Raw genomic sequence first — 11,978 nt, 5'->3', positions numbered from 1 at the left:
GCCATAGGTTCCCGACCACTGATATAGAGGTATAATCTAACAATAAAACAATACAATTGTTCTCATTCTATCTTCGCACAAACTTCAGTGATAGATTAGGAAAATTACATTTCATTTTAGTATGTTTTGTGTGTCCAGTGCACTGTAAAACCTGATGAGTTAGTTCAACTCAAACCGTTTGAGGAAACCGATTGCCTTAAATCATTTAAGTTTATTAACTCAAACAATTTAAAATATTAAAATATAAAAAAATATTTGATTTGTGTCCAAGTAACTCAATAACTTATTGTTAAGATAACTTGGGTATTTTGAGCTATTGGATGGTGGGAGGGGGAGATCATGTAAGGGGTTAATAACGGACAATATCTTACTGTATACTGTTTATGATGTTTTATTCTGTATTGTCATTGAAAACCAATAAAAAAAGATTTGGAGTAAGATAACTTGGGTAAATAAAGTTAATAGTACTAAGTCCATTCAATTAATGTAACTCAAATCTATGAAGTACACTGTAAACCCGAATAAGTTGGCAGAACTAAAAACATTTAAAGGGGGGGTGAAATGCTCTTTTTCACTCAATCTCCTGTTAATCTTGAGTACCTATAGAGTAGTATTGCATCCTTCATATCTCCAAAAAGTCTTTAGTTTTATTATATTTATAAAAGAAAGATAGGCTGTACCGAGTCTTTTCGGAAAAAACCGAGCGGCTGGAGGCCGGCCGTGTGGGTGAAGCTAAAGCTGTGCTAGCGTGCCGAGCTAACAACACACAGAGACAATAGAAGCAGTTTTACTCACCGTCCGGTTCCAACGCACGACCGCGAACCTTTATCATTGTGACTGCTCAATCCTTAAGCATTAGACGATCTGCAAATCCGTCAATCTGGGCTTTGTTTATAAAACAAGCATTGTCGAAATGCAGAGAACAAACAGTCTTGCACAACCTCCGTTGATGCTCTGAAAAAACAAACTCCATCCACTGCTCCCTTAACGCTGGGTTCTTTGGGAATCTGTGCAGGGTTGTCTTGCCCTGGCAACCAAAAACCCACTTCTTTGGTGACATTGACTTCCCTAAAGCCGAGCATAGCGCTTTGATGGGCGTACTGCTTTCGCTCTCTTCTCTCTCTGGTCTACGAGTGCGCGCGCGACCGCGGAGAAGTGCCCTTAGGACCCGTATAAGGACATTCCGCTACATCTGACGTCACACATGCCCATACTCGAAAAAAACTTTCCGAAACTTGTGACAAACCGGAAGGAGCATTTTTGGAACAGAAATACTCCTTCAAACGTACAATTTAATTTTTGAAACTTTGTCCATGTTCAGGGTTGCCAACTTTTGAGTTTAGCTCGGAGTGAGACTCGGAGGGGGAGGGGGGGGGAGGGGGGGTATTCCAACCCAAATTTTTTTGGGGTATTTTTATTTAAAGGAATTAATTATAAAAGCGATTTAAGGGAATAAAGAAAAAAAAAGCTATATTGTATAAGTGAAATAATTGTAACTGTTTTCAAATAATATTTTATTTTTAGTTATGCATGCATTCTCTCTAAATGAATCAAAGAAATTATAGCATATTTTCAATTCAAAAAGGCTAAATTTAGTAAATAAAAAAAGTTGAGTAACTCGCGTCACCAGATACTGTCGGTAGTTGAACATTTCTATTGTAAAACAGTCAAATATTAAATGTTTTCCACTTACATTTTGCCAGGCATTCGTTCACTTCTTTAATCATTCTGACATTGAAGAGCTAGACCGCTGAACTTTTAGTCATCCTAACACCAAACAGAGCGGTGCGTAATGGAGCGCATCAGAACAGCATCAAGAATATCAAATACATTGCAGTGAATCTTTTATTTGCATCTTAAGTTTATAGGCAATAATAATGACAGGTTTGCGAAAGTGTAGAACTCGGTGAGCTCGCGCAAAACACATCCTCAGCACAGCGACTCATTTAAACGCCTCTGATTGGCCAATGCGTTCAACAGACATGTCAGTGATTGGCTACAATGCTCAACGCTGCCGTACGCCGTGCGTGCGCTACGGTTTTGTCTCGCATGCGTGCTCGCTCTAGATTCCGGGAGATTTTAACTAATTTGCGCCATAAATAGTGGTCCATCCAGTAGTTAAGAGCCTGAATTGTTTATAGTAATTCTGAAATTTAGTGCACATGAGTGAAAAAAAATGCAGCACAGAAGAATGTCTAATTTAGCGTGAGATTTCTTTGTTAAGCGTGAGAGCGTGAGATTGAGGCTGAATGCGTGACTGTCACGCCAGATGCGTGAGAGTTGGCAACCCTGCATGTTTAGCATGGGAATCCAACTCTTTAACAGTGTAAAAAACTCAGTATGCATGAAATAGCATTTCACCCCCCCTTTAAGGCAATCAATTGCCTCAAATTTTTTAAGTTCTGAAATTCAAAGTTTAAGTAAGCAGAACTAGCAGATTTTTATTTTGCACTTAAACATTTCAAGTTAAGAACAATTATAATGTATGAGTACATTAATTCATACAATTAACTTAAACCTTTCATGCAATCTCAATGTGAACACTTTTAGTAGTATAAATTTAGTTAGCTTTTAAAAGCTAATCTGCTAACATAGTAATTTAACATATTAGCAATAGTATGTTATACAGACGCACTTACTGTATGAGCGCAACAATATAAAGGGATCCTTTGCTCTCAAATCAAGCTGCATGCACCACTTGTCACCATGATATTATAAGCCAACATTAACAGAAATTCTTCTAAATTAGCATAACAAAACATTGATCACTACTAAATCTCACACTTAACATTAATCTTACACAAAAAAACCCCATTATATTACACTTAATTTTAGCATTTACTCTCCCTTTTGAGTGCCATTGGCAAAGCATGCTGGCAAATAGACATCCCAGCTATTTCAGTTAAACTTAAGTTTGTCTAAATTAAAATAATTTCATAAAACTCAAAACAATTAAACAGTTCAGTTTACTTAAAATATATCAGTTATGTGAACTTGAAAGAAAAAGAAAGTGCTAAATACTCATAAAAGTTCATTTGACTGAACTAATTAGTTTAATTTAAGTTTGTCCTACTCAAACCAATTAATTATTTTGAGCGTTAGGGTTTACAGTGAATGATCCATGATCTATGATAATTATATGTTTATTTGACATTGCTAAGTAATTATAAGCAGTGACAAATTGGTTAATTAGTGATTCAACTGTTTATCTGGCATTCCAAGTAAGCATCAAATAAACAGATGGTATTTGTAAATAAAATATAAAAAAAATAAACTGTGTGTGTGTGCTTGTGTATACTGTATGTGACAGAGGAGTGGTTAAAAATCTGAGTACTACTAACTATTAATATTCAGACAAGTAACTGAGACAAATAATGAGGTAATTAGATTTGTCCATTTCTCTTCAATGAAATTGTGCCATATGTATGCCCCACTAAACTATACAAATATTTACATTGCAATAGAGAGGTGTAAATAGAGTCTAAAATGTTTTGAGCTTGTCCACTATCGACCACTTCCAGAGGTAGTCAAAAACACATTTGACAGGATTGCTTTCGTAGCGTAGATGCTCATGTGGTTGAATGCATTCGAAGAGCCACAAAAGACCTACTCTCCACCTACTGGCCAAATGAGTAAACATTATGGGCAGGGCTGTAGCTAGAGGATTTGGGACCCCCTGAAAAAATACTGATGTGGGCCCCCACCACCCTCCACCAATATCATATACTGTACAATAGATGAGCATGCAGGCCCACATTTAACTGAAGATGGTGATGTTGTTGTAAAACCTTTATTGTAAAAGTTAAATGTATATAAAAATTACAACTAATAAAAAGAAATTGTTAAATAATTGTTACGTCCCAGGACGTAATGTTATTTCTTTTATTATTTATTTGATTTTGTGATGTGATTTGTTGTTGTGCAGTTCGTTGTCTCTCTCTCTCCCTCCCTTTCCTTCTGTGCAGGCTTGATTGGGTTCAGCTGCAGCAGATCACGTTGATGAGCGGGAGTGTTGATAAGCTGAGAAAGACGGCAATGCAGGAGAGCTTCTTGGGCGTGCGTCGTAGAGCGCCGTTGTCGTTCTGTCCCTCATCCTCTGCCCCAGACATTTAGCTTCTTGTTGGAGTTCTAAATGTTGGAGTGTGTTTTGTTCAGTGAGGTTTTCCCTGTGTGGGGTTGTCACCGTTGAATTATGAGGATATTTGTTTTTTTACTTTGGTATCGTAAGTTTCTCTTTTGTGTTATATTTTATTTATATTTTTTTGTTTACTTAAGCTGTTACTGATTCATGTTATTAAACTGATGTTTTATTAGTTTCTTTTGGAAGCCGTAGGGAGGAGGTTGCCATTCTTGTTTTCTTGAGTCATTTTCTCCTGTTTATGGTCAGTTAGGGAGTAAGGGAAGTCTTTTGTATTTTCTTTGGGGGTTTTCTTTTGTTAGGTAAATTACATTTAATTCCCTTTAGTTAAAACCATTTTTGTTTGTTATTTTGGCTTGGACCCCTCCTGAAGATTCACGCTTCCTGTTATTCATTCCTGTGTTAATAAAAAGCTTCCTTTTGACACATTTCGTTTTGTATTTGTTTGTGAGCTGGGACAGGAGAAGGGATAGATGTATCAATATAATTGATGCTTTTGTTTGTCATCGGCATTCCTAACCCTAGATGGGGAGGTCGTGACGTAATAATAAAACCAATTTTAAAAAACAGCAAAATAATGTTTTTTTCCCCATCAGTCTAATGCACAACTTCCTTCTCCAAGCCAATGTGCTCTCATTCAAGATGGAAACTCCTCATTCTACATGTGTGATTTACCACAGACAATGAAGACTATATCAGAGTGCACCTTCAAAAGTCTACCTGCTGCAGCTGAAACAGTATTCAGCACAGACACTTACAGTGACTGTCTTTATTCATCAAAATCAGCTGAGAGAGATCGCAGAGGTTGTGGTGAACGTTTTATAGTTAATGGGCTGAATGTTCATCACACGTTTTATATAATGTTTTCTCACAAATGATGAAAACAAGAAGCCACTCATTCATTTACTTCTGGATCACTGGAGCTCTCATGATATAATGGAAGACATTATCAGAAGGCCTGTCATTTTCATAGAGGCTGGTCAAGCTTTCAAGATAGAATGCTTTTTGCCCCAAGATAGAATTCTTTTTGCCCCTTAACTGGAAGTTATCATAAACATGTTATCAAGACATTTGTCTTGTCAGTCTGTCAGAAGACACTGTTGTTGTCAAAATCTAACAACTATATATTGGTGGAAATTTGTCAGAAAACTGTAACTCAAATGTTTGTGCTGACCATCTGCCAAACTTTCTCTAGTTCAGCAAGACTGTTATTTAATGTGAAATTAAGCACATAAGTTGTCACAACCTAAATAAAGCACTACTCAATTTGCCAAGGAGGTTAACAAAATATTTTGGTGAACAGTGTTCCATGTTTCTTTGCTCTTTCTCTCTTTTAGGATTTGCATTGGGCGGCACCATTGAGTCCAAGACGAAGGGCATCTGGATGTGGTGTGTGTCTCACCTCACTAAAGCAGGAACCACTCTGGTGCTGCTGGACACTGAGGGACTCGGAGATGTGGACAAGGTGACGTAACAGCCTGTATGAAAGCATACATCCGAACCTTTGATGAGAAAACTAAAGTTAAAGTTTTCAGCATTTACAATTATAGGTGTTGGACATATTTTGAGAGACCAGTTCACAGAAAAGAACCAGTTCAAAAGAACAATTTGTCCACAAACCAGACATCAATAACCATTCATGTGTTAGTTTCTGACACATTTTAACCACCAGGGTTTGCACAATTCCACTATATACTGTCAGGGGTTTGTGTATGATAACAATCTTGTAATGTCATTCTTTGTCAAATGATTGAATCCAATCTGTCTCAGGGGGACTCAAAGCATGATACCAAGATCTTCTCTCTGGCCGTCCTTCTGAGTAGCACTCTAGTGCTGAACAGCCGAGGAACTATTGACAACAGGGCCATAGAGGAATTGCAGTATCCTTTCATTCATACATTATACAATTTTCGAGTTGATATTTCATGGATTAGTACAAAGAAATGTTGTTTCCTCTGAAAATGTCCAAAATAGCATTATTCATCGGGGAAAATATATGAAACTCAAAATTCCATCATTGTACTTCTTACCTTATACTGCTAATTCAGTAAGAATTTAACCACTATTTATATACATTAAAAGCAGTTGAACCAGGTTCTAAAGACTGAAGAAGCCCATGTGGTGCACTTTTGCATTTATTCATTTTATTCAAAGTAAGTTGCAAATGAGGAATATAAGAAGCGATTCATCTCAAGGAGACAATCAAATTACCTTGATATTTTGACATATTAATGTTCATTGTACTATAAAAACAATATAAGTTTCAGAACTCAACTTGATCTACTAGACTCCCTCATTGCCCTCTACAGACCAAAGATTCGATCCAAAAAGTGGTATCAATGAGTGGTCTTCCACATGTTTGATTTTGCTGTTGTTGAGGCCTGGCTCCTCTACCGGTGTTACAAACTGCTCCGAGACACAAAGGTTGAGATCCAAATGCAGTTTTAATTAAGGGGCAATCCAGACACGTAATCCAAAATACAGGCAATAGGTCAAAACACAGTTAGGCTGTCCAAACAACAAATAAACAAACAAACAAAACAGGCAGGGGTCAGAGGCAAAAGAGTAATCCACGGAACAGGCAAAAAAGCCAAAAATCAAGAGACATGAAACCAGGGAAAACGCTCGGAAATGCAGTGCAACAACATACAAAACTTTGCAGTGAGTGAACATGGTATAAATAGGCTGAGACTAACAGGGTAATGAGACACAGGTGAATGCAATCAGCGATGATCAGTCCGGGCAGTGAGTTATGGGAAATGTAGTTTGTGAGGGAGTGATAATAGTCTGATGTGGAGTGCCCTCTGGTGGCTCTCAAGGGCACTCCAGCTGGTGACTGTTACAACCGGAGAGACAGCAGAGACCAGGGTTGGACTGGGACAAAAAATCGGCCCGGGCATTTTGGCCCAGACCGGCCCACAATAGTGGGTGGACCTTGGTTCTTCTAGGGGGGTTCGGGGGCATGCCCCCCCGTGCGCAAATTTTGTGCATTTTAATGTTAAATTCATCAATCTGGGGTGCGTTTCCCGAAAGCATCGTTAGCCAACTATGGTCGCAAGTTCATCGCAATGTCCATTGAACTCTATTGGTAACGACGGAACTTGCGACCATAGTTGGCCAACGATGCTTTCGGGAAACGCACCCCTGGTGCATTTGAGAGTTCAAAATTAAAAGCTCCAACCCATATTCAGTGTGCAAATTAAACAAAGAAAAATTCAAACCTCTTTTAGTTACAGTGTCTATTTACATTACACCTACTACATAATAATAGTTATAATATTAATCCAATGACAGTAATAGCCATATTTTGTAAAACAAATGCACTAAAAAATAAAGGAAACTTTCATAATTAGTGTTGTACCCATTTCTATACTTGAAAGAGATAAGCACATGATCTTTTATTTTGATGCAAACAGCATCAAGCTTTTATTTTGGCGGAAAACATGGTTTACAAACGCCTCTCATTAAATTTCTAGTGAATTGCGGTAATCGTCAACTATGCAGATGTGGAAATAATCTTTAACTGGGTTATGGGTTCCTACACTCATGACATAGCCTAAGTGCTTTGAAAGTAGTTCTGCTTACCTCGGACTCTACACTCTCTCATCTCTCTCCTGATCCTCCTCACTATCATCATCTGCCACAGGAGCTGATGAAGGTCAGAAAACATATATTTTGACACAGTTTACAGCGTCTGCTTTAAGGGCCTGGCTCTATTTTTTCACGCTTTTTCTCTGCACATTCCTTGTGTTTCTTCTCCATCTCGCTGACTATTTTGACAGATACACACTGACACTGCTGCACGCTCGCTCACTCGTTTAAAGTTGTGATTGGGCCAGCCCAGTGTCAATCAAGAAAAGAGCCAATGGGCCGCTGATCTACGTGTTTCATGGGCCTGTCTGTCAGAAAAAAAAAAACTAACACTGACTTTTTTTGACCAATGCATTACACCGGCACAAACCCAGCGCCGCCAATTAAGCAAAACAAAACAAAACGAATGGGCCGCCAATGTACAAATTTTATGGGGCGTTAAAAAAAAAAAAAAGTATTTATGAGTATGAGATGTATCGGCCCAAAAAGCACGTCGGCCCACCGGGAAAATGCCTGGTATGCCCTATGGCCAGTCCAGCCATAGCAGAGACTGTGGCATCCCCCCAAAGGATGTGAGCAGCCTTGCAAAATTCAAAGCTGAAGTTGCAGGATGTCTCTGTATGGAGAAGAAGACCTTGAAGAGAAGAGGGAGACCATCACAGCACATTGAGGAAGAACAGCCTGAGAAGCGCCCAAAGACCACTGTAGAACCACGACCATCAACGCTGGTTCGCTTTGATCAGACCGGTCATTGGCCTGTTTGGGTTGAAAGAAAGGGGAGATGCAAATACCCAGGTTGTTCAGGCATTGTAAAAGTGCAGTGCTCAAAATGTGTTACCTACCTGTGTTTTTCTGTTGAGAGGAATTGCTTTCTCAACTTTCACAAGCAGTGAGGTGCCATTAGTGAGGAAGGAGATTTTGTGTGTATGTGCATGTTTGTTAGGATAAGGTTCATATTAGGATAAGGTTATGATGATTGTTTTAGCTTGAAACAACACCGATTGTAATGTTTTGATATGATAACTTGATGATATGATGGTTTGTAGTACTTGCGTTCCACGATGGTATAATGTTGAGGGCAACAGCTGGATTATAAATGTTTCTTTTTATTAAATATGAAATGTGTAATTCATTAAAAACTTGATAAATCTGTTGGTTCAAGTGTTTAGTTAAAGAAATTGATGATTTCAATAAATATATATATTTTTTTCTTCATGAAAATGTCAAATGTTTCAATTTGTCCATTGTGGTACAATGTTGCCTTGAGGCAACAAACTTTTAAATACATTTAAAAATAATTATAATGTTTATTGATATTGTATAGTGTCCAATTTTAAGCAGGAAAAACATAAATATTTTTTTCCTCACTGATATCATATTGCGTACCATAGAGGGTTAAAGAGCACCAATAATTCATATTTTTTTGATGACATGATGACATAATAACGTCAATATATCCTTGTGACAGTCAGACATGCCCCTTTGGCATCTGTAATGTTTGTTTATTGGATTAAACTTGATCTGTAGTTACTTTCAATGTATACATTTGTCTCAGTTTATGTGTTACCTGGGAATTGAACCCAATTGAACCTATGTGCTGAAATGCAATGCAATACCAATTGAGCTATAGGAACACTTTCAGCTCAGATGTTTTAGAAATATCTAGTTTTTCCTTTTGTGATATTGTTTTCAGACTACAATACCTTACTTTTTTCTCCCTTTTCCTTAGACTCCTCATGATTAAACTCCAAAGCAACCTTGGGATTTTTGAGGGCAAACCTGGACAGCTGCTCTTCAGCTATGATCAAAAGTCTCTAGCTGAAAATAAATTGTATACAGCAGGAAGACTAATGGCCTGGTCCATAATTCACAATGGGCCAGGCATGAAGTGCATAAACAAGGAGCTTTTCATCATCATGTGTGGCCAGAAACCAGACCTCACCATATTTGATCGTACTAATTTCCTGTCAAAAGTAAAAAGTTAAAAGCTGTCAAAGTTAACTAAAGTAATTTTACATGCCACATAATGTAGTTATGTGCTCATTTAAGGAGAACAATGTATTCAGTAACTGTAATAATATTTTACAACGCCATGTGTTTTTCTATGATTTTAGGTTGTTAGGTGCAGCACAGCAGAGGAGCTGACAGAGCTTAAAAGATCCCTGGGGGATGGGTTTCAGCCCCTCCCATCCACTTGTTATTGGCATGAAATATTTCCAGCAATAAGCAAAACAAATACATGGTGGCAATGACTCAATTTGTAAGTGTGTAATTTTTCAAAATGTTTTTAGGTTAGAAAACATGAAATGGGGTGGGCCAAAGTTTCCACACTTGACAGACACCTGCCTCACAAATTTGAGACCTTACCACCATGTATTTGTTTTGCTTACTGCTGGAAATATTTCATGGCAATAACAAGTGGATGGGAGGGCTATTCGAGTCTGTTGTGTTACTTCGGCTGTGCGTCTTGCGTCATCAACCCGGAACTAGTTCGACTGAGTTGTTGTCTTTCTGTGTGTGTATAGATGACCGGCTCATTCTTCACACCCTATATCTCATTACTAAGCCTGAAAACCAGTTGCACCTGTTTTGTTCTTTTCTTGTTTCATGTATGTGGTGAAGTAGGAAGCATCGAGTGGATCTGAGACCGTTAGAGATCTGGCAAGTACCTTTTATCATTATATTTAAATCAATAATTTATGACAATGACTGGAAATTTAAAAACCAAGTTAATATATAACTAAAAAGCAGAATCGTCTGATTCTCAGTAGCAAATTTACTATTTTATTTCTTCATTGGATGAACTGGCTGGTGAATTGATGGAATTTTAACCTCCACCAATAAAGAAACAATAATGCATCTTTTATAACACAATTTTTAGAAAGATTATTTTTAATATAGACAAATTAATAAGTCTTTGTATACACAAGGAAGCTTTTCCACAATCATGAAAATAATGTGATTAAAATGATGTGATGCAGCCGCTCCGCCTCAGACCTATGTAGATCATCTTACATTATATAGAGCTGATGGTGACGAACATGAAGCAGGGCAACAACTCACTGCGTGATGAAGCCTATAGAATGCAGTTAGAGTGACCCTAAAATTCAAGATATCAGGGAAAAAATCCCCTGTATGAGTTTTTGTCTTATATTTATATCATATATTTCAGCAATATCACACGAGTGCTGTTTTTGTCCCAAATAGCATGAGTGCACATGTGATATTGATTTCATACAACAGGTCAATAAATAAGAAGTTAATATTGTGTTATTTTACACACAACATTGTCTATTTTTGCTCTATTTTGCCAACAAAAGCCAGAGCAAAAGTGTGCATCTCCGAGCGACAAATGGAAATGTTTTGTTTCTGAATGGATCCGCATTTTGAGCGAATCAATCGGGTGAACCAATGATTCAATGGCCCATTGATGAAGAGAGCCATTTACTTCATTCCTGAATGAATCAGCCTTTTGAACATGGTTCTTCATCCTAGGTTTGGTACGCAATAACTTGACACTTGCACTGGGGGACATAACTCTTGCACAGAAGTGCACAGTAACTCAAGTAATTTAAAATATATATATTATAATTTTTAAATGTGTTATTTTATGTTACTCCTGTTAAAAAACAATAAACATTCATTTGATGCTTTTCTCATTTTAGTGGAGCGGCTAAGTGCTTATGTTTGGCAGAATCGTTCAGTTTATGATACAAGCGTGAAAATTGGCATGAGCAGTCTCTGTGGGTCACTTGACAATAAAATTGAACACTTGAAATTTCAAGATGGCGGCAATTTTTCAAGATGGCCGACACCTTAGTGGAGCAGTTAAGTGATATAGTGGTTTATTTGGTGATACAAGCATGAAAATTGGCATGAGCAGTCTCTGTGGGTCACTTGACAATAAGCCACCTACAGCTACTTGAAATTTCAAGATGGCCACCACCTTAGTGGAGCAATTAGGCTTAAGAAATCATTTAGTTGGTGATACAAGCATGAAAATTGCCATGAACCTAATTGCTCCACTAAGGTGGTGGCCATCTTGAAAAATGGCCGCCATCTTGAAATTTCAAGTAGCTGTGGGTGGCTTATTGTCTAGTGACCATCAGAGACTGCTCATGGCAATTTTCATGCTTGTATCACCAAATAAACCACTATATCACTTAACTGCTCCACTAAGGTGTCGGCCATCTTGAAAAATGAAAAATCTTGAAATTTCAAGTGGCTCGGACAATTTTCTGGTCAAGTG

The sequence above is a fragment of the Scardinius erythrophthalmus genome (genome assembly GCF_964197995.2).
Source record: "Scardinius erythrophthalmus genome assembly, chromosome: 4".
NCBI lineage: Eukaryota > Metazoa > Chordata > Actinopteri > Cypriniformes > Leuciscidae > Scardinius > Scardinius erythrophthalmus.
The sequence above is the reverse complement of the archived record's forward strand: the minus strand, read 5'-3'. Positions refer to the sequence as shown.